We start from the raw sequence: 27829 nt of genomic DNA, 5'->3' as shown, positions 1-27829 counted from the left end.
AGAATAAACCAGAGCATTTCTGTTTGACTGCAGGCAGCACTACACATTGCCATTTAAATGTCCAGTTGAAGGAGGAGAAAGGGCTCTTCTGGCTGTTCCATAGGTCCTCACATCCCTTTCCTCCTTTTCACTGATGGCCCTATATCTATTGAATGTCTTCCCAAGAAAGGAGTGGTTGGCTCCTTCCCTGTTTGCTTTTAAGCAATCTGCGAAGATTTTTAAGCAATCTGTAAAGACCTTTTTTGTTCATCTGCTTTTGACTAAAATGATGGGCTGATGGTTGTTGATTTAAAACGTCACTACCTTTTGTTTTAAATTGCCACACAGTTTTAATGGTTTGGCCTAGATTGTTGGTCTGGATTAGGAACTGGTTGATGCTGTTATTTTAGTTTAAATTTTTAGATATTGGTTTTGGGCTGTATTCAATGTAGCACTAAGCAATGTAGCACAATAGGGTTACCTCCTCCTCTCCCCGTGCCCCTCTAAATCTGTTCTGGAGGTTCCTCCAACCTTCCAGAGCATTTTTGGAGATATCATGGGGAGAGGAGAGAGGAAAATACTGTTGGGCTAACCCTTGCATTGTTGTTGTTATGTGCCTTCAAGTCGATTACGACTTATGGCGACCCTATGGATCAGTGACCTCCAAGAGCATCTGTCATGAACCACCCTGTTCAGATCTTGTAAGTTCAGGTCTGTGGCTTCCTTTATGGAATCAATCCATCTCTTGTTTGGCCTTCCTCTTTTTCTACTCCCTTCTGTTTTCCCCAGCATTATGGTCTTTTCTAGTGAATCATGTCTTCTCATGATGTGTCCAAAGTATGATAACCTCAGTTTCATCATTTTAGCTTCTAGTGACAGTTCTGGTTTAATTTGTTCTAACACCCAATTATTTGTCTTTTTCGCAGTCCATGGTATGCGCAAAGCTCTCCTCCAACACCACATTTCAAATGAATTGATTTTTCTCTCATCCGCCTTTTTCACTGTCCAACTTTCACATCCATACATAGAGATCGGGAATACCATGGTCTGAATGATCCTGACTTTGGTGTTCAGTGATACATCTTTGCATTTGAGGACCTTTTCTAGTTCTCTCACAGCTGCCCTCCCCAGTCCTAGCCTTCTTCTGATTTCTTGGCTATTGTCTCCATTTTGGTTAATGATTGTGCTGAGGTATTGCTAATCCTTGACAAGTTCAATGACCTCATTGTCAGCTTTAAAGTTACATAAATCTTCTGTTGTGATTACTTTAGTCTTTTTGACATCCAGCTGTAGTCCTGCTTTTGTGCTTTCCTCTTTAACTTTCATCAGCTTTCGTTTCAAATCATTACTGGTTTCTGCTAAGAGTATGGTATCGTCTGCATATCTTAAATTATTGATATTTCTCCCTCCATTTAACCCTTGCATTAGCACAACTTTTTATTTGAATACTAATAAATGTACAATAATAAATACTATAAATGTTTTGTCTTATTGATTGTAAGCCACTTTTGGGAGGCTTTTTTTGTTTTGAAAAGAGGCATAAAACCCTTTACATGTTTTAATTGTTTTTAAACAATTTAAATATTGTTATGGGTTTGGGGTTGAGATGGATGATGAGTCCCCTTCCAGCCTCTGATCTGGAACCCAAATCACCTGCACCTGGAAGTGAGAAATCTGCCCTGCTGGCCAGATTCCCCCTTTGTTAGGCTATGGTCTGAAGGCACATGAGGCCAGCACCCTGCTGAAGCTAAGCAGGGTCAGGTCTGGTCTGGTCAGTGACTGGATGGAAGATCTCATGGGAACCATATGTAAGCCACCTTGGGTTTCAATCATGAAAAGAAAGGCAGGGTATAAATGTAATGAAATAAATACATAAATAAGAATGGGCTTATTAAGTGCCCATTAGCTGGCGAATGAGCCAGGGAGATCCTACTGTTATTGACACTCTTCAGGAGAGCCTCCCCCTCCTGGGGCCAAAAGAGAGGCTTGTGGTTTTAGTTTGGTCTGAGGAAAGGCTGGGAACTGGAGACATACAGAGTGGCTGGCTCTCTGCACCATGGCTTTAAGGTGCCTCCTGTAAGCCTGATGGACAAGAAAGATCTATTGGACTGTTGATACTTTGAACCCCTTCATCTTAAGCTCAGGTTGGAATGTGTGTAAATAAAGAAACTATATTTTAAAAAGACACCACAGACTCCGCTGACCTTCTTTCCAAGGAAACCAAACCCTGGGCAAGCGCAGGGACCCCTGGAAATCTCTCACCCTCGGAGATTGGGCTGGCGCGCAATGATATGTTTTTATTTTGCTTTTAATTGTATTGCTTTGTCATTTTTGTGTTTGCCGCCTTGGGCTTTTTTAGGAGGAAAGGCCGGATATAAATTGAACAAATAAATGAAAAACCAAACCAATGCACTGCTACTGTTCTGGGGCTACAGCTGACATGGTATTGTTCTGTGGAAAATGTTCATCCCAAATTAACCATTCTCTCAGTCTATTGCATTTCATCTTGCCATACCACCTCAAGGCATATATTTTATTTGTTTGTTTATTTTAACATATTTATTTACAGTATATGCCACCCTTCATCAACATTGATTACAGGGTAGTTTAGACCAAGTGCAAAGTTAAAAGACAACACGCTGAAGCAAACCAGCAGTCAACATTTGCTAGGGTCTATTTATGGCCCATCTGCTCTGAGCGCTTTGGCATCTCCTAAACGATCGGAAGGAATTGTTGGAGCCTTACAGAAAGCTAAACCTATAACAGTTCAGGAACTCAGAGAGCTGTGAAATAGGGAATTAGAATGTATCATATAGCCTAAACAATGGCAAAATGCTTTAGAATCTATATGGAGTGTTGTCTTAGACCTGAAATTTAAATCGATCCAGCAGAAATTAATACTGTGAGTATAATGAACTCCACATTTATATGGGAAGGCACTGTCCAACACAGACAGATGTTGGAGGTGTAATGCTGAGAATGCCTGTGAGCCATATGATGTGGGATTGTCCAATGATATGGCCCAGAACTGTATAGGACTTTATACACCAGAAGTAAGACCTTGAATTTAGCTTGGTAGCAAATTAGTAGCCAGTGCAACACTTTCAACAAAGGCATCACATGTTTTTGATAGGTGGCCTCAGAGAGCAACCATGCAGCTGCATTAGGGTGAGTGGTACCTCAGCATCATTCCCAGTCTGTGTCTATGGCTCGACACCATATTCAGTCCCTCCCATCCTGATCCAAGGTGGAGAGGTTTCCCAGTGAAGGACATGGAATGCACTTAATTTTTTTTAAAAAGCCCTTTCTTTAGTTGATTTCTGCCTCACTTCTGGTGGATGATACTCAGGTTGGTAGTTTGCAGAAGTCTTTTTTTAAATATATATATAAACATGTCTCACATTGTCATTGGCCCAGCACGCAGATCTAGTCATACACTGGATCTTGTCTAGATCTTGTCTCTAGATCAATTTCATGTAATGTTATTAGGGTTCAACCCAATCAAAGTAAAGCATTTTAAGTCCCATCAATTTCAGTCAGAGAGATGCAGTGCAATCCTATGCTTCAGGAGTGGGGACTTTTTTTGCTCCAGGAGCCAGATATTTATCTGGCCTCACCCTGCAGACCAACTTTGACAGGTGGGTAGAACAATCCACCTGCCAATCACATAATGTAATTATGATGCCACATGACTGACATGTAGGTTTCCCCACCCATCTGTAAAAATCCCTTGCATGGAACAAGGGGCTTTGCTAGCACTGAGCATAGGGCTGGCAAAGCACTTCTTTCAGCTGATGGAAAGGGGAGGAAGGAGCCTGTATTCTGCAACCATCCGCAGCAAGTGGGAGGAGCCCTCTCGCAGCTGATACCTGCTTTAAAACAGGGCTGTTTGCTTTGGGTGTGCACATCTGTTCCCAGCAGGGAACAAGTACGTGCAGCCAAACTGAGCAGGATTTAACCCTCTGTAGATCAGCTGGGAGATTAAATCCTGCTTTGGCTGTATAGCCAAGGCAGAACTGAACCCTGCCCTCAAGTCCATCAGCTGATGTCACGAGTGACAGGTGGGCTTGCTTTCAGGAAAATCGCTTTGTAGGCCAAATTGGACCTTTGGTGGACCACATTGGCCAATGGGCAAAGGTTCACTGCCCCTGCTATATTTGAAAGGAAGGAAGTCTGTTTAATACATCAGAGTTTAGGGAATTGCAGCTTTAAACATGGGCTTAAATCCCTCCCCCTTTAAACAGCTATAACTGTCTACCAGATTGTCACATTAGAGGCTTAAAGATTTAGGCTGCAATCCTACACCCACCAACCTGGGAGTAAGTGTCCGCTGACTTCAATGACTTACTTCTGAGTCGATATGCACAGGATTGCACCATAACTAATTTTAATTAAATCCTTTTAATATCTAAAGGGAAGTAGAGATGAATGTGGGGATAATTGTGAGCATAGGGCACCATTTCCTGAAGGAGGCAAGACATTTCTTGGTGAAAATATCTAGTACCTTTGTGGAATAAGAGCTTGAGGAGTGGGGAGAAGCAGGACACCCTGCCCTCTTCCATAATAACCATGCCAAGTACTTCAAAATGATTAGTTTGTCCTAGGTTTTGTTTTCAACATATGACCACATTAAAATTTACTAGTCTAATATATAGAGCTAATGATGGGAAAAGAGCAGTTGCAATGCCAGACATGTAAACGAAGAGCTGGATTTTATGGCTGGATGTAATACAGTATTTCCCAAAGAACAGAAATCCCTGTTGAGCAGCTAAGAATGAGACATGTAAGCCAAGATGTTGTGAGTTCCAATTTCATCTCTTCTGCTATTCAAAAAGAAGCACTCTAGGCTGCTCTCTCTCAGCCTCAGTATTGCAGTGTACAAGATGCAGATGATAATAGTCTGTCATGAAATCTTTCACCAGGACCTGTCAGTCCTGCTGAAGAGGAAAGAAAGGGTTCTGAACTGAGCACAGGGACCATAATTTGAATTTGGAGATTGCAGGTTAGGGGGAATTGCATATACACTCCCCACTTGTGGTTATTCCTCAGCAACACCTATAGTTCTGACCAGCTCATAAATTGAGTTACTATTGTTGGAAACTATTAAAAAGGTCTATGCAATAAATATGTGCACCACTATGGAATTAAAATCACCAGGATGCAGAGTATTCTGGGTATCTGAAAATATGCTTTCTATCTGTGTGAGTGCAAAAACTGCAGGGTGTGGGACAGCAACTGACAGAACAGTTAGCTAAGTAAAACATTACTTTGTAGTTTCTTGTATGCCCTTCAAAATGTTACATCTCTAGTTAGTAAGTACTCCCTTAACTAACTCCTTTAATGTCCTAGCTGCTTCCTAACAACTGCCTTAGCAACTTATAATCAGAATGCTTTCAACGAAAGGAATTTCTTGTATATTACACATGCTCGAAATGTGAGAGTGTTCTCTCCTAAAGTCTTTGTTCCTTGAAAGACTCTAAAGACCTGCACCATCTTTTCGACAGTAAAATCAGTTGCAGTTTTCTTCTTGGCTCTCCAGCACTGTATGCTTTGAGTAAACTTGCAATCTTCTTCAGGTCAAATTGCCTCTGAGTGAATTCCTCCACACCACACACAAAAAATCCATGATTTCTGGATTCAACTCAGCACAGGAAAAAATAAATCATTCCTCTGCTCCAGATTCCTCGGGCACCAACACCTCCTGTATCATCATGTCAGTATGCAGCGCATATGTTGACAAGGAAATGTGGTAGGTGAGGTGGCCAGGCCTTTTTAAGCCCACACTGGCTGCATCAGGGGGTATTGTCTGGGAGGATAGAGTTCCACAATCTGCCTCAGCATTGGGTCACAGGATATGATTTGTGGCTGGGGTAAGGAGTTGACTTGCGCCACAAATCACACCCCACGACCTGACACTTGCACAGATTGTGGACCTGGAGGTCCACCCTCTTAGGAGCCATTCTGAGCCCCAGGGACACTCAGGCCTATGCCCTACTTGGCCATCTGCTGGTGCCAGGCTAGATAGTTTTGACTGAGTCTCAGAGCTTACTTTTCCTATCCCAGTAAGGAAAGTGAAGTTCCTGCCTAATTCTACAGGTGGCACCAACTGACCTCCTCTATAACTGCAAAGAAAATCTTGGTGCAGATTTAAAAAGCAAACAAATCAGGAATTTCCACTTAAGTGTACAGCATAAAATATTGCTTTGTAGCATCTATGGATCCCACATTACTTTTCAGCCATAGATTTAATTAGGATTTCCCCAGAATGTTCCGGGCAGAAAAAAAGTGAATGACTATAACTGGCAGTTCACACAAATATCTGGAGAAATAGTGGGCATCAAAAAGCATGTGCCTGGTAACCTCAAGCTTATGACAAGATAGCAGTGTGATGCTAACGATGTGCAGGGCTTGGCTTTCAGCATGCATTTGGGAAAGGCCATTGTCTGATACTTTCCATCATAACTTTTGGGAAGACATGATTGCAAGTAGAGATTGATGGATCTGTCATTTTTGGTTAACCCAGTTTTTCTTTTCTCTAATCATAAATCCATTCTCCATATTTCTGCAGTAATTTGCAATAATATATCCTCAGGAAAATTTGTCAGCATTTAGTTCACATACATTTTTGTATGCAATTTTACCAAACGTATCTATTGTTTCAAATCAAGTTTCCCTATGCATTTGTGTATGTTATTTTCACTAATATATTGATTTTTCTGCACATTGTCCCCTAATAGATGCAATTTTCTAAACCTTGTTTGGTTGAAGAACTGGACTGCAGAATTCAGAGAACTGTGAATTTCAAAGGATACCTTTTTCAGTTCATGTATTGTTTTGGAAGGTGGGCATTTGGTAAATTCACCTTTGAATGAGAACTGAATTGAATTTCTCCCCCATTCCTTGTTGCTAGTAACATGATTTGGGGCTTTGTTTCTGGTGATACCCTTCCTCTGGAGCTCCTTACCCAGGAACATGTGCTTATTGTTTCTCTCCTAACATTTTAGGAACATGCTTTAAACTGTGTTTTTTAAAGTGATAAACCAACATTGCAGAGAATGAGAGCTAGTGCACTGAGCATCACCTAAAATCAAACTCCAGCTTTTCAAAATGGTATACTCCCAATGAAATAAAATATGACTACTATACAGGCAGGAGGAATCTGATCTCTGTGAATTCTGATACAAATGACCTGATCTGCACCTTCTGGACTGATGTGTGGATTGGAACTTAGTCATTTATCTGATTTTGTTCGTCTCCAAATATTACAATGCAGTTCTTATCTGAAAAGATGTGTGTTTTCTCAACATGCATTGAGAAAAAATGTTTATAAATGCATATTTTGAGTTAATTGCATTTATAAATGCATTTTGAAAGAGAAAATACATTCAAAAGTGTACTAATGACTAATGTTGGCTATCATCCTGCGATTTTTAATGGGCCCTTATAAAAATAAAAAAATCTAGGATGCCTCCAAACTGTCATTCTTTTGCAGAAGGGATTCAAGTGCATATTGGAATGTTTGGTTTGTGCAATTAAAGTGGACTAAAGCACTCTATAGCGCTAGCGCAAGAAATTCACTTTTCCAGTTTGGAAAGTGACAGGGAAATTTATTGAAAAGTGTGGGACAAACAAATGACCAATGGGAAGACATAGGAACAACCTGCAAGCAAATCAGGATGAATGTTCATTGTTGTATAACATCCCTGTAAACAAATCAGAAAAAATGCTCAGTGGAGATTGGATATAACTTCTGCATAAACTTGGTACAAGAAAATTAGGATGAATGCTCAATAAATAGGTCATCTGGACGAGCCCTTAGTGTTGTGACTTTTACATGTTTTTAATCTTTGTCATTTTTTTATTTGTGAATTGACAGGCTTATTTTCAGACTCAAAATATGGATACAAAATGTCCTGTGTGTGGCAGCAGGTTCCCTAAACTGACTTGCCCCAAGCTGGGGATCACAAAATAGGCTTTGCAAATGCTCCTCCTTGCCATGCTTCATGGTTCATTTCTCATCTTCTGTACATATACTTGACTCGTGGCTTTCTCAGCCTTTCATAAAAAGGAGTCTTGCCTTCACAGATGAGGGCTGGGGAGGGAATGTGTCAGTGAGGTGTAGGTTGCTCAGTTTGTTCTGGTGAAGCTTGAGTTCAAATTCTTGCTCAGCCTGGTGTTCACTGGAAGAGCTTGGGCCAATTGCAACCTCTGAAGCTGGACTGACAATTTCCCAGGGACCTGAATTTCTGCCAAACTGCTGCAAAGCTGAGACAGGATGAATGAGATGAGAAACAGAGATGTGGTGGCAGAGGGATGCAGAATTGTTCCCAGGCCCTCCACTTTGCCCTTACAAGCATCTTTTCCAGTAATGGGGTAAATTGTGTGGGTGGAAGCAAAAGGGGGCAGGGATCCTGCACCTTGAATAATTATGAAGAAGAAGGAATTCCAGCAGATGGAACTTGTCATGCAAGCCATACCTGCTGAGTGTCCCTCTTCTACTCTTTAATGGTGCAGGTGCCCTATCCTCTTTTGCATCTGGCCACCCTAGGAAAAACACATACCCAGAACACTAGCTGGGGAAACCGAAGCATGTGCAGGAAAGGCATTATGGGAGTAGAGGAATGGGTGGGGCAGGGCGAAGCACTTCCACCCTATTGCTTCTCCATTTCAGATTGCTGCAACAGACGTAGTTTCAGCTAGGGATGGAAAGATCTGTCAATTTTGATTCCTTCACTTTCTCTTTTTTACAATCTGAAAGGTATTTGCATTTTTTAAAAAATCCTCATGAAAATTCTTCAGCATTTCAGTGTGGATTTCTCCTAATAAACACATTTTTGTATACAGCTTTGGCTAACATACCCATTTTTGCAAGCAATTTCTCCTAATATAAGGCATTTTTGTATGTTATATTCACTCATATATTCATTTTTTCCCCTGGCATATGCATTTCTTGGTGAACTGCATCACAAAATCTGAATAAGTATAAATTTCTAAGGATGGCTCTGTTTCAGTTCTCATATCGTTTTGGAAAGTGCAAATTTGATAGATTCAGTTTTAAATATGAACTGATTTTAATTCCCTCCCCCCCTATCCCTAGCCTCAGCTCCAGCTTAACCTTCCTCCTAAGGTTGTTGTGAGGGAGAAAAATGCAGGTAGGTAATGTTGGGGTGAGACACACATGCATGTGCTTTGAGCTCCTTGGAGGAAGGCAAGATAGAAATATGTCAGACAGCTAGAAAAGAGCTACCCTGGTGGTCCTGAGGACACTGCAAAAGCAGTAGCTAGGTCAGAGTGCAGAAGCTGGGTTTATTTGTAGAAGTGCAGCATACCTTCACTAGAGGGCGCTCTCTCCATGCTCTATCGCAAGCTGACACAGAAGGTCATTTCAGCGTATTGATAAATCACACTGCCGTGATTCCTAACTGACAGCTCAAACTAACATCAAGCTGGATGAGAGAGAACAAAAGGCTATCAAGCAGCCATTTTCTTGACACTTTTATTCAATCACCAGCAGATTGCTTACGACAGCAATAGCAGCTGTTTTGTCTTCATCTTTCCACATTTGATAAAAGGTGTCAACTCAAATTTTTGTAAATAATTCACTTACCCCTCCAGCTCTCTCGCACACCAGCTCTGCTCAGCATACGTACCCGACGTGAGCAGATCACACCGAGGCAGGTCAGGGCCCAATGATATCAGCTGAAGGTCATCTCTGATATAAAAGGAAGCTCCAAGGAAGCTACAGCCCTCTCAAGGTCAAAGATAAGAACTACAGAGAGAGATTTGCAAAGCGGAGAGAAGGCCAAACAACGGAGACAGGGGGATGCATGACATTGTTTCACTTAACACACTTAATGATTTTCTCTCCCCCATCCCCTCGGTATTGTTCCTTTGGAAAGGTGCTCTCTCCTGGCAGCTGATTCAGCTGCTTAATGCTGTCAAAGAGCAAATGACTTTAAAAATCATAGATGCAAGTAGGACTCGTCTTTCCCCAAGTTTTTAAATGAGTGTTTCCTAAACTTGGGATAGCTAGAGGCTCCCATCTCCTCCCCCTCTGAATTGAAATTGGAAGCACAGAGTCATAATTGAAATGGTTAGAATCTGAAAGAGTAAGAACCACCTGCCCCTGTAGTTCCAGGGTTTGGGGGGATTGTTGGGAAAGACGCCCTCTGTGGCTTCTGCTCCTTGACTTGGTCACCTGCTCCTCCCCGCTGTCTATTCATTTGCTGCCTATTCGCTTGACCTCCTTCTCTAGGTCCAATCCTGACCACTGTCCGGGAGAGGGCACAACAAGTGGAGACTGCTGCTAGTTCTCCTGGCTCTCATTTGTGCTCACAGGCTTGGACAAGACAGGTGAAAAGTCAGCAGCTGCAAGGGGCAGGAGGAGGAACCGCAGGGTTAGGGGGCTCTGGGGTTGGCAGTGCCCCCCCGATGTGTGTGTGTGTGGGGATAGGTTTTGGCAGGTGCCTGACAATACCAAGTCCTGATGCTAATCCAGTCTTGCCCTCAGAGGAGTCCATGCCCTGTGTGTTTAGACGAGGCACTGATCTAGGTGTGCCTCCTGATTGGGAGGGACTGCATTCAGAGCAAGGACTCATGCACAGTTAGAATAGGCAGCCTCCTCTGGTGGCAGGTAATTCTGCCCTGCCTGCATTAGGACCTGAAGCAGAGACATGGCAAGATTACCCCACCCTACCCCCAACTAGAGAGTGATTGTAAGGAAGCAAAGCCAGAGTACGAAATCACGTAGCTATGGAAGAGGCAGCCTTGTCTAGGCATGGGTGGCTGTGCTGGGCTCTCAGGAGTGTTCGATTATGTGATTCATTTATTTTCCACAGAGCACACTTTTGTCTTTTTCTTGTGGCACATAATTTGACTCAGGGCCAAAGCACATAGACAACCTAGTAGGAGACCTATGATTAGGGATGGGGAGAAATTTTGGTTCAGCTTGCATTTTAATGCAGATCTGCATAATTCTGCATTTCCTGAAACAATATCTGAATCAAAATGCAGCTATCTTTTAAAAATTGCACTTCTCCTAATTTTGGGATGCAGTTCTCCAACCAAATCATGTGTACAAAGATGCATGTAATGGGGGAAAGTGTGCATAAAAATACATTTATTAGTGAAACAGCACAAAAATGTGCTGTATTAGGGTAAATGGTAGGTACACATGCGTATATCAGGAGAAATGGCCACTAAAATGCTGACAAATTTTCATGAAGACTTTTGTTTTTGTTTATGCAGAAGCTGATCAGAAATATGCAGAACTGAAGACTGGAAAAATGAAAAACTTTAAGACACAGAAATTGACAGATTCATTCGTCCTTATCTATGAATGGATCTCCCTTTTTAAATTATTGTTACATTTATATCCCACCTTTCCTCCAAGGAGCTCAGACATTTTATCCTCACAACAACCCTGTGAGGTAGGTAAGGATGAGAGACAGTGACCCAAGGTCACCCAGTGAGCTTCGTGGCCAAGTGGGGATTTGAACTCCCAGGTCCTAGTCTGACACTCTAACCACTACACCACACTGACTCTTTAATGTAGCAGATGTGGCTAAATGCACTGTTGACTGGTGCCCGTTGGAACTAGTAGGACACAAGTCAGGAACGGCAACAGGAGCCAGAATTAATGACAGGCAGAGCCAACTAATTCTACTTTTGTCCCATCCTCCTAACTGCTGAATTCTACAAAGGCAATACTGATATTAAGGAGGCGGACAGGATTTGGGGCAGGACTTTGGGGCAGAAATCCAGGGCCTCACTCAGGGCCCCTCCAGACTGGTGTTTTATTGCAGCTGTATACTGCAACATGTTCTTGACACAGTTAACAGTGTACTTCATTGCCTCCATGACAACAATGGGGCTGTCTCAATTTTCTACTGGCCCAACACATGTGTCGGGACATACTCTCGATTTGATCTTCGCCACTGGACATGAAGATGGTGATCTGATGGTGGGGTGTTTTTCATCTACCCCATTGTCATGGACAGATCACCGCTTGCTGAGATTTAGACTTACAGCGGCTCTTTCCCTCTGCAAAGGTGGAGGATCTATTAAGTTGATCCGCTCCCGGAGCCGGATGGATCCTGTAGGTTTTCAGAGGGCTCTGGGAGATTTTCCGGCTGATAGGACTGGTGCTCCTGTCGAGGCCCTGGTCGCACTGTGGAATACAGAAATGACCCGGGCTATTGACACGATCGCTCCCGCACGTCCCCTTCGCTGTAGAGCTCATACAGCTCCGTGGTATACCCCGGAGCTGAGAGCGATGAAACATGAGAGGAGGAGGCTGGAGTGCAGATGGAGGAAAACTCCCAGTGGATACAATCATGCCTTGATAAGTGCCACCAATAAGTTGTATACAAAAGTGGTAAGGACAGCAAAGAAGCTCTATTTTGCTGCCTCTATTAGATCATCTTTAAGCCGCCCAGCGGAGCTTTTTAAAGTCGTGCGAGGGCTCTTACACTCTGGCCCCCACGATACTATGGAAACATCTGAGACCCGCTGTAATGAAATTGCTGGACACTTTCAAGATAAGATTGCATGTATCCGCAGGGACCTTGACTCTGATGTTGTGACAGATGAATCCATTGAAGTGTCCGGAGCACGGCCTTGTCTTTCTTTATTGGATGAGTTTCAGTTGGTGCACCTCGAGGAAGTGGACAAGGTGCTTGGAATGGTTCGGGCGACCACGTCTGTTCTGGATCCTTGCCCATCTTGGCTAGTGAAAGCTGGCAGGGCTGGAACCACCGGTAATGCCTCCTTGAGGGAGGGAGTGGTCCCTGGTAGCCTCAAGGAGGCAGTAGTGAGACCTCTTTTAAAGAAACCCTCCTTGGACCCAGATAATTTAAACAACTATAGACCGGTGGCAAATGTCCCTTTTCTGGGCAAGGTTTTGGAGCGGGTGGTTGCCAGCCAACTCCAGGCGCTCTTGGATGAAACCGATTATCTAGATCCGTTTCAATCCGGTTTCAGGCCTGGTTTTGGCACCGAAACAGCCTTGGTCGCCCTGTATGATGACCTGTGTCGGGAGAGGGACAGGGGGAGTGTGACTCTGTTGATTCTCCTTGATCTCTCAGCGACGTTTGATACCATCGACCATGGTATCCTTCTGAGGAGACTCGCGGAGTTGGGTGTCGGGGGCACTGCTTGGCAGTGGTTCCGCTCCTACTTCGCGGATCGTCACCAGAAGGTAGTGCTTGGGGAACATCACTCGACACCATGGACTCTCCATTGCGGAGTCCCTCAGGGGTCGGTTTTGTCCCCCATGCTTTTCAACATCTACATGCAGCCGCTGGGTGCAATCATCAGGAGTTTTGGAGTGCGTTGCCATCAGTATGCTGATGACACGCAGCTCTATTTCTCCTTTTCATCTTCTTCAGGTGAGTCTGTTGATGTGCTGAACCGTTGCCTGACCGCGATAATGGACTGGATGAGAGCTAATAAACTGAGACTCAATCCAGACAAGACCGAGACATTGTTGGTGAATGCCTTCCCTGCTCAGATGGTGGATGTTAACCCTGTTCTGGATGGGGTTACACTCCCCCTGAAGGAACAGGTACGTAGTTTGGGGGTTCTTCTCGACTCTTGCCTGTCTCTCGAGGCCCAAGTGGCCTCGGCGGCACGGAATGCGTTTTACCATCTTCGTCTGGTAGCCCAACTACGCCCCTATCTGGACAGGGACGACCTCGTCTCCGTTGTTCACGCTCTGGTAACTTCAAGATTGGATTACTGTAATGCGCTCTACGTAGGGCTGCCCCTGAAGACAATTCAGAAGATTCAGCTGGTGCAGAACGCAGCTGCCAGACTACTGACGAGGACCAGTCGGTCTTCGCATATAACACCTGTCTTGGCGCGTCTGCACTGGCTTCCTATTTGCTTCCGGGCGAGATTCAAGGTGCTGGTTCTTACTTATAAAGCCTTACACGGCGTGGGACCTCAATACCTTGTGGAACGCCTCTCTCGATACGAACCTACCTGTTCACTTCGTTCAGAATCTAAGGCCCTCCTCCGGGTACCAACCCATCGGGAAGCCCGGAGGGTGGTTTCTAGATCTAGGGCCTTTTCTGTGGTGGCCCCTGAGTTGTGGAACAGCCTCCCCGAAGAGGTACGCCTGGCGCCTACACTTTTATCTTTTCGGCGCCATAAAAAGACCTTGTTATGCTCCCAGGCATTTTAATTTTCTTAACCATTTTAATCTTTTAATCCGTTTTTTTAATTTTTGTCGTATTGTGTTTTTGTAGTGTTTTTTGTTGTTTGTTTGTATATGTTTTTATGATTTTTATTATGATATATTGTATTTTATCTTGTTTGTTCACCGCCCTGAGAGCTATTCTGCTAAGGGCGGTTTATAAATTGAAATAATAAATAAAATAAATATTAATGGTGGATTTACTCTGCTTTGTTTGTTGTTTTCCCAACATTCTTTCCCAACATTCTTGCTATCTGGAAGGACTATAGCGCAACAAAAGTGGGACAAACCACCACCACCATCACCACAAATAATATTGGTGGTATGAAAAGTTATGGCATTTCAATAGAGATTTACAGAATATGCACTGACTAGAAAAGAAAGCAGTAACAACACCCCAAAACTTTTGCAGGTGCAAAAAGTATTGAAAGCTAGATTGCATATGACTGCCCAGATGAGCCCAATGGCTGCACAATATAAGGGATATCTGGAAGACCCTCAGTAGGATTTTATTTTCATTTGCATGTGGCAAATCGCAGCTTTGTGAGGGCATTTCAAATGGGAAAATGACATGGGTGTGTGTGTAGGTAAAAATCCCTTTCTTTTAGTGGTACGGCCCAAATAAAGGTCCTCCCTCAGCTGCATTGGCTACTTAAAAGAAAGGAGATTAAACTGTGCATCTCTTGTCATCTCTTCTAGTTGCACCCCTAAGATCCTTCATAAAAAATAAGGGGAGCCCTGCTGAATTGCACCACAGGAACATCTATTCCAGCATTCTGTTTGCATGAGTGCCCAACCTCTGAGATGCGCTCAAACAGGATAGGAGGGTGATAACCATCCCTAGTTGTTTCTTCCATCATCTCATTTTCAGAAGCACACTGCCCCTGAACGTGGAAGTTCCATTAGCTACGATGGTTAATAGCTGCTCATACTTTTCAAATGGTGGAAACAAACACAGCCATTTATTCACCGTTAGGGGAAAAAACAGCAGTATGTTACAATGAGCAGCAATAGATTAGGGGGGAAAAGAGAGAAAAAAGACGAATGTTGTTAAGTCAAAAAAACAGTTCATTTTCTGTTCTTTCATGAAATATGTTTAGATCTCAGCCTGGAGGACAATTAGAGAACACTTCTAATGTTGTCCTGTTGTAACAGCTTCATTTACTTTTAAGAGGAGAGAGAAACTAATAGAGAGGCCTTTGAATTATTGCCATATGACGCTGTATCTGCTCTTGGCAGTAGCCAAAGTCCTGAGATTAAAAATGATACATCTTCCAATGCTGCCCCTCCAGCTGTATTACAAAATATATCTAAGCAACAAATAGTCACTGTTTATCACTACTTGGTTTATATTTTCTAATAGCTGAAGCAACTACGGGTGCATTTGAGATCCTGTCTCTTCTCCCGCAGCAGATAATTTATAGAAGGTAATTGATGTACATGAAAATAGAGAACAGTTGCCTTGCATTTCTTCTTACTGTTTTCACCTAGTGACATGGTGGCAAGAGCCCTTTGTGTAATGCAGGCTTGCAAAATGTGCAACGTACCAAGTGAACACTGCTCAAACTGCCATGTATACCTGGCTGCCCATGCAGAGCGGTGTAATTGTCTGGCATACGCACACAATTCTGGTGCCAGTGGGATGGTGAAAACAGGAGAAGTATCTGGCAGACTGATATACAAAGAATTTGCATTCTTCCTTTACTGCAAGCTGCCCCAAGTGCCCTTGAAGCATTTAGACAGGACAGCATATAGTAAAGCAAGAATAAAAGTTGAAATGTAGAACCATTTGAGCTGAATTACTCATGTTAACAGACCATTAACAAAATTAATTTGTTTTCGTTTGGCTGAAAAAAAGGCTTAGATAAAAATGTTTTTGTAGCCTTCTTAAAAATGGCAAGGAAGGGAACTGAATGTAGTGGGTGTCTATCATGAAAACATTCATAATTTGATGCTACCACTGAAAAGGTTCTGCTCTGTGTGATCATCAGTCTAATCTTCATTACAGGAGGCCCATGGAGGAAGGCCTGATTAGCTGAATGGATTTTGCATTTGTGCACTTCTGGGCATTTAGTGATCATGCTACTGAACATAGGAAGATCCCTGCTGGATGCATTCTGTTTCCACAGTGGCCAGCTAGAAGCTACTAGAAATCCCACAAGCAGGACATGAGCACATTAGTACTCTTGTTCTTGTGATCCCCAGCAAATGGTATTCAGAGGCATACTGATTCTGATACAGGAGGCAGTACATATCCATTATGACTAGGACTCATTAATACATGCTCCTGGCCCTGGATTGGTCACCACATTAATCACTGGAAAATGAGCTGAGCAGCGGTGTGGTTAGAAGAGGCTATATATGGTGAAAAACTGGAATGGCATGATCACTTTGACATTTATTTATATATATATATTTCTGAGATGCTGCAAAGTAAATGAAAGTTCTTTTAAGGGTCATCTCTGGATGTTGCAGTCATCAAGTGGAGAGCATGCATGTGTGAACCAAGCTTTGGTGACTGGCAGCCAAACTGAATTTGTTGAAAAATCATTACGTGTCAGGAGATACGAACATTCTGTCTGTAGTATTTAGACATAAACAACCCATCCCCCATAGAGTCATCAAGAGATCATCGTGCAAGTGTAAACTAAACCTTGATGACTTGTGTGTAGTTCATTTCCTTGAACAATTTATGCACAATCACATAGTGCAAGAGCACAACACTTGAGTTTCTTTAGAAATTAATTGGTGGAAATCCTCCTTCGCATCCCATAACACAAGAAGTTGGCTTTTTGTGTGAGATTCCACCTAAAGCAATACAATGTAGCCATGCAGGATTTCAACCTTGTAGCTTGGTCACACGTAGGGAAGAAAATTCCGTGACTTGAACCAGAGGGACTTCTTTCATCCTAAGGAGCAGGATGCCCTTTGTTTATTTCTGTCCAATAAAAGCTTTTCTCTTTGGTAAGCATGTTACAGTATAAACAGAGTGCCTGGCAATGCCAGAATTCTTTGATCACAGGCATTTCAATATACTGACCGACAAACAGAGATAAAGATATTTGTAAAACTGTTCCTACAGAATGTTGCTGAATATCATGCAGCCAATTAAATGTGAAATGAGAGCTAATTTTGCAATAATAGTGGGATTTGTAAAAGCAAGAATCTGTGATGTCAATCTATGCTAATATTGCTCTTTGGTGCTTATTGAATATTCACTGTGGTAACAATCACAGGTTTTGGAAATATAACTGGTGGAAACAGATTTTCAGACATAGAGTTCCAACTGGCACAGACCAGAGGATAGTCAATAAATAGTCCTGTCCTGTACAAATGTACTGTGGTGTTAGATGTTTAGTCCAACGTCTTAAAAAAATCCATTTGGTTGCATCCCAAACATTTCTTCTAGATTACCTTGTATGATAAAGTGCAGCATGATGGGCTGCTTGTAAGAAATGGAAAGTGTTTAGGAAAAGAAACAAAGGAAGTTCATACAAGTGGGTAATTTAACACTGGCATGGATATACAATATGTGCTTGCATTGATTATTCAGGAAGATGCTATCATATTAGCAGACTGTGTCCGTTTTGAGTATAAGGTATCCACGTTACATGAAAACTTCAGAGGTTAAGGGTGCATACACAAGTGTGCAATTTTTGGAGTGGGCTTACTATGAAATCATCCTCACCAGGTTAAGGGAAAATGTACAAATTTCTTCCCCAGATCTGGGGAAATCTGTTCTATAGGATTGCAGTTGAAGCAGTTGGGCACAGCACTTATTTATTTTATTTAAGGTATTGATATACCACTTACTTACCTTAGTTTCTAAGTGGTATTGGCTGGCCTTTGTGTCAATCACAAAGTGTCTGCAGAAGTTTTTCAAGTGTGAAAAAATTGCTCTTTAAAAATTACTTTTTGTTCTTTAAAAATTACTTTTTTGGGGGGGAAGACAAAAAAGAAAGACATTTTGGCATTTCACTCAAAAGATGTGTGCGTCTCATTGAACCTGTTCCTGTTTGCAACTATGACTCTACACAGGCAAAAAATAACAGTAGTTCCAGATGTTGATTCAAACTATATAATCTCCATATCAACATTTCCTGGGGAACAGGATGGATTGTCCTAATCAGATTTCCTCACCCTTTGCCATATGCAGAAACTGAACCAAAGGTTTCTACTGGTCCTAAAGGACATAGTTTATGATGTTATTATTTTCTTAGAATGCAAGAGCTTTCCTCTCTTTTGTATTTGTGTGTGTGTATTAAATGGTTTTTGTGGAAACCCCCACAGTGACTCATTCCCAGTTCACATGCTTAGCTTTCTCATTAAAATCAATACATGTGCTTATCTTGGGCTAGATCATGACCTCAGTGTAACACTTGGGTTATTACAAGCATGATTTGCTTTCTATTTCTTTAGAAAAAGAAAAAAATAGCAAAAATAGAAATGGCAAATTTACCTGTTTTCATAAACCGAAAAATGGAACTGCCACACCATTTATATCTGTAGTAACATGAAAGCCTGCTTCAAACACACTAAAACAACAAACCTGATTCATGTAAAACCTTTCTTTTTTGTTGTTTCCTGCCTCATTTCAATAACCTGTGCAAGCCTGCCTATAAAGAACAGAAAATTGTATATGATGAGTTTTAAGAATTCCATCTATTACTCTTAAACACAAGAAGCTGAATCTAAATCTCCATTTGCAATAGTTAGCATTTAATGCATTTGGCAACAACTGGTTTGCTTCCTCGACGTATGAAGACTATGTGAAGAAATGCTGTATAGTATATGTGTTTGTGTTTAAAGAAGTGTTATATGACCTCTGTGACTGCCATGAGGCCTTGCTTTGGGTACATTGTTGCAAGCCTGCTTGGCAGTGGTCGCTTTGTGATAGGTTCTGAGAGGTGAGAGATATGACAGCTTTCTGTTAGATGGGGCCTGGAAAATGTAAATTCTTTCTGATTCGCTGGAGATTCCAGGCAGTAGGGAGTTTACTGTCAGTCACAGGTTAGCAGTTAGAAACACTGTTGCCAGTTCAGGGTACAATCCAATACTCACTTACCTGGAGCTTACTTTTGAGTAGACATACATTGGATTGCAGCCTTAATGATTTTCACACTAAATCTAGTGCTTTTAGGTATGTGTCTGATGGCAAATTTTCCTGTCTAGTGACTAGTGGGAAATCTAGTGGATGTCAAACATTTTATGGTGAGCATCGGGTGGTTTTTACATATATTTCAATTTCATTATTTTTTTCTCTGTTGTGTATTTCATGAAACTGCCAAAATCAAGCCTTTTAAAAAATAAATTATTATTCAGACATATTCTTGTATTTTACATTGTTTGCATTTGTTTCTATGTACAGTCTCTAAATTGCTACTTGATTATTGCTTCATTGCTGCTGCAAGCAACGGCTAGTTGGCTACCTTTTAAATTGAAAGGATACCAGAATAATGTACACAGAATAATAGCTTTTCCTACAAAGGAATAACAGATAGGTTAGTAAGACATATACATCAGTAAAAGCATAGTCATAGAAATACAGTCGCATTTCCACACAAGTACAAAAACAGTCCATCCCTTTACAGCAAGTTTATTTATTTATTTATTTATTATTTCAATTTATATACCGCCCTTAGCAGAATAGCTCTCAGGGCGGTGAACAAACAAGATAAAATACGATATATCATAATAAAAATCATAAAAACATATACAAACAACAAAAAAACACTACAAAAACACAATACGACAAAAATTTAAAAAAACGGATTAAAAAATTAAAATGGTTAAGAAAATTAAAATGCCTGGGAGCATAAAAAGGTCTTTACCTGGCGCCGAAAAGATTGAAGTGTAGGCGCCAGGCGTACCTCTTCGGGGAGGCTGTTCCACAACTCAGGGGCCACCACAGAAAAGGCCCTAGATCTAGTAACCACCCTCCGGGCTTCCCGATGTGTTGGTACCCGGAGGAGGGCCTTAGATTCTGAACGAAGTGAACGGGTAGGTTCGTATCGAAAGAGGCGTTCCACAAGGTATTGAGGTCCCACGCCGTTCAATTACTCTCTTTTTAGGCTTCCTCTTCTTTCTTGGAGCTCCCAGTCAAAGTTCTGCATCCAAACCGCTTACCCAGTCCTCATACATGGCAGTGACCAAGATAGTGAGTTTCTGACATGTTTAAACCACATTACAGCCTCTGTACTGGAGCTCCATTGTCCTACCTTGTGCCACTTCAGCACAGCAGCCCTCAACCACATGCACATTTTCCCTTGCTCCCCCAAAAGGTTATACACACATCCACAATCTAACAGACACAGAATAGTAAATCTTAAACATTAAAATCTTACTGCAAAAACCTATCAGCATTATTTCTTAAAAAATCATTAAACAGCTCATATCCCCACAAGCATGCAGAAAGCACAAATCAACAGCATTTCAAAAGGCAATACTAAAACCATCAGAAGAATTCCTACAGCAAATCAGTACACAGTCCCATCAGTACACAGTCCCATAAGCACAACCCCCACCTCCAAACAATGCAGTTGCCCACATGGCCCTTGGTCTTGGGGCTTCATGCAGTTCCCAGTCCAAGCTGATCCCTGCTGCTGCCTGCAGGGTCTTGGGACTCATCTCCAGGAACAGATTTGTTTCCTCATCAGCACAGACTGTAGCCATTTTCCTCCCACTCTCTGCTCTGGGAAAAGTCTTTAAGCCAGTCCACTTTATCTCCTGTCCCAAACTCCAATCAAAGTCCTGCCACCAGTCTTTATCTGGGGGCATCTTCTTCAGGACTAGCTGGCCTAGCCCACCCAGGTTGGTAGAAAGAAATCTTCTCTGTTCTCCCCCACAATCTCCAGTGTGAATCATGGGCCCAAACAGAGGCAGGTAACCCTCCCAGTGTCTCTTGCCCCTAAAACCCTCAGGGCGCTGGGTGCCTCTCGCTGCAGCAATTTGCTCAGGGACTGCACCCATCATAGGAGCTGCATCCCACCCTATAATACCATGATGGGGCACCCAAGGGGCAAAGTCACTTGGGGATTTTATCTCACCCATCTCTCCAGGTGCCGGGAGCTCCTCTTGGACTTGCACACCCACCTCAGGCTTCTCCTCCTGCACTTTTTCCTGCACAGCCATTTCTCCAGGCGCTGGCAGCTGCTCTCGCACACACACCTCCAACTTTTCTTCCTGCACTTTCTGTTCCACAGCTGGCACACATGAGGTGAAGAAATCAACAGCTGCTCTTCTCCAGCCTCTAGTTCACCTTTCTCCAAGGCCCTTTCTTCCTCCTGCACTACTACTTCAACAGCAGGCTCACCTAGTGCAGAGAAATCTATGAGGAACATCTCTTCTCCAGCCTCTACCCCACTTTCTCCCGAGGCATCTTCCTCTTCATTTTCCAGCCTGTTCTCCTTCAATTCTTGGGGCTTTACTTCCTGCTTTCTGGTGTCTTCCCCCCTGGCAGGCTCCTGTACAATCAAGGCCTCTTCTTCCTCCTCTGCTACTGACTGCAACTCCTCACAGTCCAAGCCCTCCAGCTGCCCATCCACTTTCTAGATCTCTTCAGCCACCCCTGTCTGGGTGCTCTGCAACTGTACTCCCGGGTCACTCCCAGCCCCTTGTAGTGGCTGATCAGGCAGGGCTTTTGCCTCCTCATGTGGGGTCTCCTTTCTCTCTCCAAAGGTGCTTCCCAATATCTCCCCCATTCATTGCCAGTTCTCCTGGTGCTCTTGTTGCCTTTGCTACTGAATATTCTCAATCCGTTCTGCTTGCTGCTGGAGCATCAAGCAGGAGGGTTGCTGTTTCTCCCTCCATTTTAGCTCAGGCACACCTTGCTCCCAATGCTTCTTCCAGGAAACTCAATCCCACTCTGACACCAGTGTTCCGTGCCACCCCAATCTCTGAGCAGTGAGATTTCCAGGGGTCCCTGTGCTCTCCCTGGGTTTGGTTTCCTTGGGAAGAAGGTCAGCGGAGTCTGTGGTGTCTTTATGAAATATGGTTTGTTTATTTACACACATTCCAACCTGAGCTTAGGATGGAGGGGTTCAAGGCATCAGCACTCCAATATCCAGCTTTTCTATCCGGGTTACAGGAGGCATCCTAAAGCCATTGTGCAGAGAGCCAGTCTCTCTGCCTGCCTCCAGTTCCCCAGCCTTTCTCAGGCACAACTGAAAACACAAGCCTCTCCTCAGCCCCAGGAGGGGGGGAGACTCTCCTGAAGAGTTTCAATGACAAAGGGTCTCTCTGACCCATTCACCAGTTGATGGGCACCTGATAGACCCATTAACCCACCTGACCACTCTATTAGATTAACAAAAGAAACTCATCTGACTAGCAGAGCGAGTTTCTCACCCGAAGGCACAGGATTCCAAATCAGAGGCTGGAAGGGGACTCATAGAAATTATGCATCTCAACCCCCAAACCCATAACAATATTATTACCTAGTGGGTGTCACTAACAGCGGTCTGGTGAAGATCAGAAGGGAGTCAGTGACTTAGTCTGAGGGGCTGCCCTGAAGGAAAGTCTTGCCAGAGGGAAGTGACATAAGTGGGGGTATAAACACTGGCTAAAATGTCCCAGGAGCACAAGCAGAGGAGCTTTTGGGGGCATAAAAGCAGATTGGCCCCAGTAGCTGGATTGAGTTGTGGAAGTAATTTGCTGGGGTGGAGGTTTAGGGAGATTGGCCTGGAGGGAGAGTCACTTAAAGGCTGGTCAGAAAGCACCTGTAAGGTCTCCAAATAAGTAACAATATTCCCTTTTGTCAATAATATCCCATTACAGTAGGGCCCCGCTTTACGGTTTTCACTTTACAGCGATTCACTAATACAGCAGTCTCAATTAGACCAAAGCCCCACTCATACGGCACTTGTTCTGCTTTTATGGCGCTTTTCAGGCATCACGCGCCATTCTATTCAATGAGTTCCGCTTTACAGCGGTTTTCGCTTTACAGCGGGGGTCCGGAACGTAACCCGCCGTATAAGTGGGGCCCTACTGTAATAAACTTACAACACAGTTTAAGATTTATACTGTCTCTCAGTGGTGGTGTCATCTCACATCTAAAGCCTTCCATATGCGCAGCTGGGAGGCTTTAAAGAAGTATTCTCTGTGAATTGGTGGCAGCAAAGAGTTAGGGAAGCCTCTTTTTACGTGAAGTGAGGCTGAGGAGCCAGGGGAATCCCTGTTCACTAGCAACAACAACGTTGCAGTATAGCGTTCATGTCAAGGTATTCTATTCCATTCTTCTTCCTTCTCAGTTTTTCCATCCCCCACAAGTTAGTTCAGAACCCGCTGGCCACTGGGTATGCTCAGTTCTGTTCTGTTCTGTTTGGGGAGGTTTCCATCTCTTAGTGTCTTTTCCCCTAAAGATTTTTTTTTGCAGCCCTAGCTTTAGGCAAACGGACACAGCAGATGCTGAGAGGCAGGGAGATGGGCGACAGGACTGTGTGTGCCCATGTGACCTGCTTTGCACCTCCTAAGATTATCTGCTTTCCTCAGGTACAGCAGAAGATGCTGTCCTGTTGCCAGTGTTGCTAACAGCCAGTCCAGTAGGGTTTTGTACATGGACTAGAAGGGGTGATGGTCACTATCTTGTCCTTTGTCTTAGGCAGCAAAATGTATTGACCCAGCCCTGGGAATGGAAAGGACAAGGAAAGGGGTCAGCAACACCCTTCTTCTTCTCTGTTCTAAATCACCCTATTTTCTCTCTCTTTTATGGGCTATCAGGGTGTAACTAAGGACACCTAGATCACATTCACACACATTTATTCCCCTGTTATTCTACTTTAAACAATCATGGTTTCCCCCAAAGAATCCTTGCAAATTAAAATTTGTGAAGGCTGCTAGGGTTGTTAGGAGACTCCTATTCCCCTCCCAGAGCTACAACAATTTACAGAGTTCTCTGGAAAGAGAGACGGACTATTAAACCACTCCAGAAACTGTAGCTCTGAGAGGGGAATAGGAGACTCCTAACAGCTCTCAGCATCCTTCACAAATTACACTTCCCAGTTTCTTGGGGGAAGCCATGACTGTATAAAGCGGAATAGTAGGGGAATAAATGTACGGTGTGAATGTGGCCATAGTGATGTCATGAGCAATCCAACTGCTGAGCAGGTGGCTGGGGAGGCAGGGAGGAGGAGCCAGAGGAAAGCTCCGCGGAATCCTCCTGTTACTCGGGAGCCTCTGGTCCGGCTGAATGCCAGCTGCATTGGGAGCCACATGCACAAGCCAGCTGGAAAGCGCTGGCTCCGGCCAACAGGCCTCCTGGGGAGTAAGAGCTCCCCGTAGTCCCCAATGGGATTTGTTCTCTTTTTTTATTCCTCTGGCTTTTTCCCTGGTGGAATTTGAAGGTGGACTGGGATCCGGGGGAGGGGTCTGAATGCGAGAAGGATTTGGGTAAGTCCCTCCGTGGCTCCTCTCCCGCCACGCCTCTGGAATGCCCCAGTTTTGAGCCTTCTGCTCACTTCTGCTAGGCCTCCATCCTCCAGGCTGGCTATCCCTGGCAGAACCCCAGCAGCGCCCGGAGGCTCCTTGTGGAGCCATGTCTCCGCTGTAGCAGAAGGCTGCTGCCGGCAGAGCCCAGCAGAGCCCGGCACAGCTGGGAGTCTTCCAGCACTGCCAGGGATCCACAGCATCCAACTTACCCCAGCCTGGCAGAAGGGTGAGTTGGATTACGCCCTTAGCCATTACACCAGGTACAGTTCTCCTCCTCTCCTGAATTCTGCTCATTTTTGGTAGAATGAAGAATAACATGCCTTTAAAAACTCCATCAAAAATACATGGTAAGGAAATCTAGGAGTCAGATCATATGGAAAAGTAATTTCCATCTCCTATTTGGAATCCAAGAAATTTATCTCATACTGGGCATCTTGTTACAATTGGAAGAAGAATGGATGGAGCAAAATACAGGGAAATACTGCAAGAGAACCTGCTTCAGTCCACTAAAAAACTGAAGCTTGGGACGAAATTCCCAAGCACAAGGCCAAAGCTACATTGGAGTGGCTCAAGAACAAAGAGGTGAATGTCCTATTGTGGCCCAGTCCTGATATCAATCCCATTGAGAATCTGTGGTGCTCTTTAAAAATTGTAGTCCCTAAGTGATGTCCAACCAACCTGAACAACCTGGACTGAATCTGCCAAGAAGAATGGGCCAAAATCCCTCCGACACTGAGTGCAAAGCTACCTTGAAAGACTTAAAGCTGTTATTGCAGTGAAAGGTGGCTCTACCAAATATTAATATGTGGGGGTTGAATACTTATGCAAACAACATGTTTTAAGTTTTTTTATGTTTCTTACAAACATTTTCCAAGATAAAACCAATGTCACCTTATAATAATCGATTTTGAGTTTCAGTGTTTAAAAATAAAATATCATACAGAATGAAATTACAGTGTACCATTTGTAATTAAGTAGTATGAAAGCATTGGTCAGGGGTCTGATTACTTTTGCAAGGCACTGTACACTTCTTTTACCTTGGCTATTAATTTGCACCGTCCGCAGTTCCTGTTCAATGTTAACTGCCAATTTGAGCAGTGGTTTGCTTTTGCACACAAGTTAGGGGGAAAAGAAAAGAAAGGCACTGCTTGTAGCAATGTAAAAAAGGCTAGCAGAATGGAGGAAAGCAACTGGAAGTTGCTTGCCAGCCCACAGGAAACAAAATGAAAGAAGAGAGGAGGAGATAGTGGGTGCGGAGAGGGGAATGATTGACATACCTACTTAAAAGCATCAGAGCAAAGCATCTGCAAGCACTAGAGAAATGGAGTGGAGACTTTTTTCCTCCCCTTTTTGTATTATCAGCGGATTGGATTAGTACGGATTTACAGGGGGGAAACTCTGTGGTAGCTTCTGTTTGCCAGTAATATAATGTGAACCATGCAAATTTAAAGAAGATGTGAGTTGCACCAAACACACAGTAAACCACTGTGTAGATGAGTCCCCAGACTGTCTTCTGCATAGCTTTTTTTAACAGCCGCAACAACAACAGGTACAAGGAAATCTAATCATGAATAGTTTGGCCCTCATGCTATATGTGTTGCAACCTGCTTCTTTACATGTGTGGCCCCTAGCTAGTTCTGTGTGCCAATACCAATACAGAGTGAAGCTCATTCCATATGTAAATATCATGCCTGAGAACAAATATAAGTACATTAAATAGGAATTAACCTGTTATTTATTCCCTCACGTGAGTTGCAATACCCAGCAATCCTGCCATGTTTAAGTTGTCACCATAGCTCATTTAAGAAATTATCATTATTATCATTAATATCATCATTTTTTTTTACCACTAACTTGCCAAAATGGTTTCTAAGCAGTTAATAAGAAATGTAGGTTGAACATCCCAGTGCTTCCTTCCTTCTTATGTACACCTAGAAATACTTTGCTGACTACTACAAAATATTCATCCTTCTGGGAGAAAGTGATGGAAGAGTGAGTGGTTGAAAGGCATGATTGGCATCAGTTCATATGGTACATTTTCATTTTTAATTATTACTGATAGTAGGCAAGGTAGAACACACCCCTTGCTGCATTTCATAACAGAAATGGGCCCAATTTGTAGAGCTCCATAAATATGCATTTCCTGAAACATTTCTCAAGTTATGGTTTGTTCAAGAAATTCTACTGTTGTGTAACTTCAGTGAAAATTTCTGTTGCTGGTCCCTGTCATGAATATTTATTTACATCCCAACAGAAATCATTGCTCATCTGAAGGGGAGTTAACAATCCTTAATAGCTTCTTCTGATATGATTGATGCTTTTGTCACTTTCTCCAGTAAATAGGTTTATATTAGCATACAAAATATGCTTTCTGTCCTTTTTACCACTGCAGGCATTTAACTGACCACTCACTTAAGATGTAATCTTCCACCTGAGGTTTTGCTGTCATTTCAGGGTCAGTTTTTTCCAACTACATGGAGGAAACCTCACCCCTTAAAAAAAATAAATTCTAGAGTTTTTTAACATTGGATTTTTCTCAGCCTGTGTGATGGCTTTTCACTGTTAGGCAGAATTTGGGTTGCCTTTTAAGACATTCCCCACCGCCAGTGTTCCAGACCATGTGTGGATTATGCATCAGGAGTACCTATATCTTTCTCCACAACTCAGGTTTTGCACACTGATCTGGTGTGGATGTAACCCTAAAATATGGCTTAGCATTATGTATTCAAGTGTCTGGCTCATGCTCCTCCCTTCTGCTCTCCTCATCTGGCACAGCCAATGAGGAGAAGATCAGAATCTTTCACTTCCATTTCAAATAGCCATGGTTTATTGTTAGGTCCTGGAACTGTGGTTAATCTTAACTATGTTTATGGGGAAAAACTAAGGTCATACACCATGGTTTGAAGCTGGATTTTTCCCTAAACAATCATTAAGACTAACCACAATTTGTCTTAAGTTCAGATAAAACAAGTAATTGTGGTTAGCTGAAAATTGAAGCAAATATTGGAACCTTCAATATTAAATGGCGAGGGACTGATTATCTGAACCACCAAATGTTTTAACAGTACTGATTTGTTTAATTGTTTATTCTTTACTAGTGGGGTGGGGAGATGTGTGGATAGTGTCATTATATAGTTTAGTCACTAGATGGTGCTGTACTTAGTTGTATCTGGATGGAGACAGGAATTTCCCGTTGCTGCTTTTGTTTGGCTTCCTGACTGATGTGTC

Source organism: Rhineura floridana, chromosome 5, assembly GCF_030035675.1.
Source record: "Rhineura floridana isolate rRhiFlo1 chromosome 5, rRhiFlo1.hap2, whole genome shotgun sequence".
NCBI lineage: Eukaryota > Metazoa > Chordata > Lepidosauria > Squamata > Rhineuridae > Rhineura > Rhineura floridana.
This window is presented reverse-complemented; position numbering follows the sequence as displayed.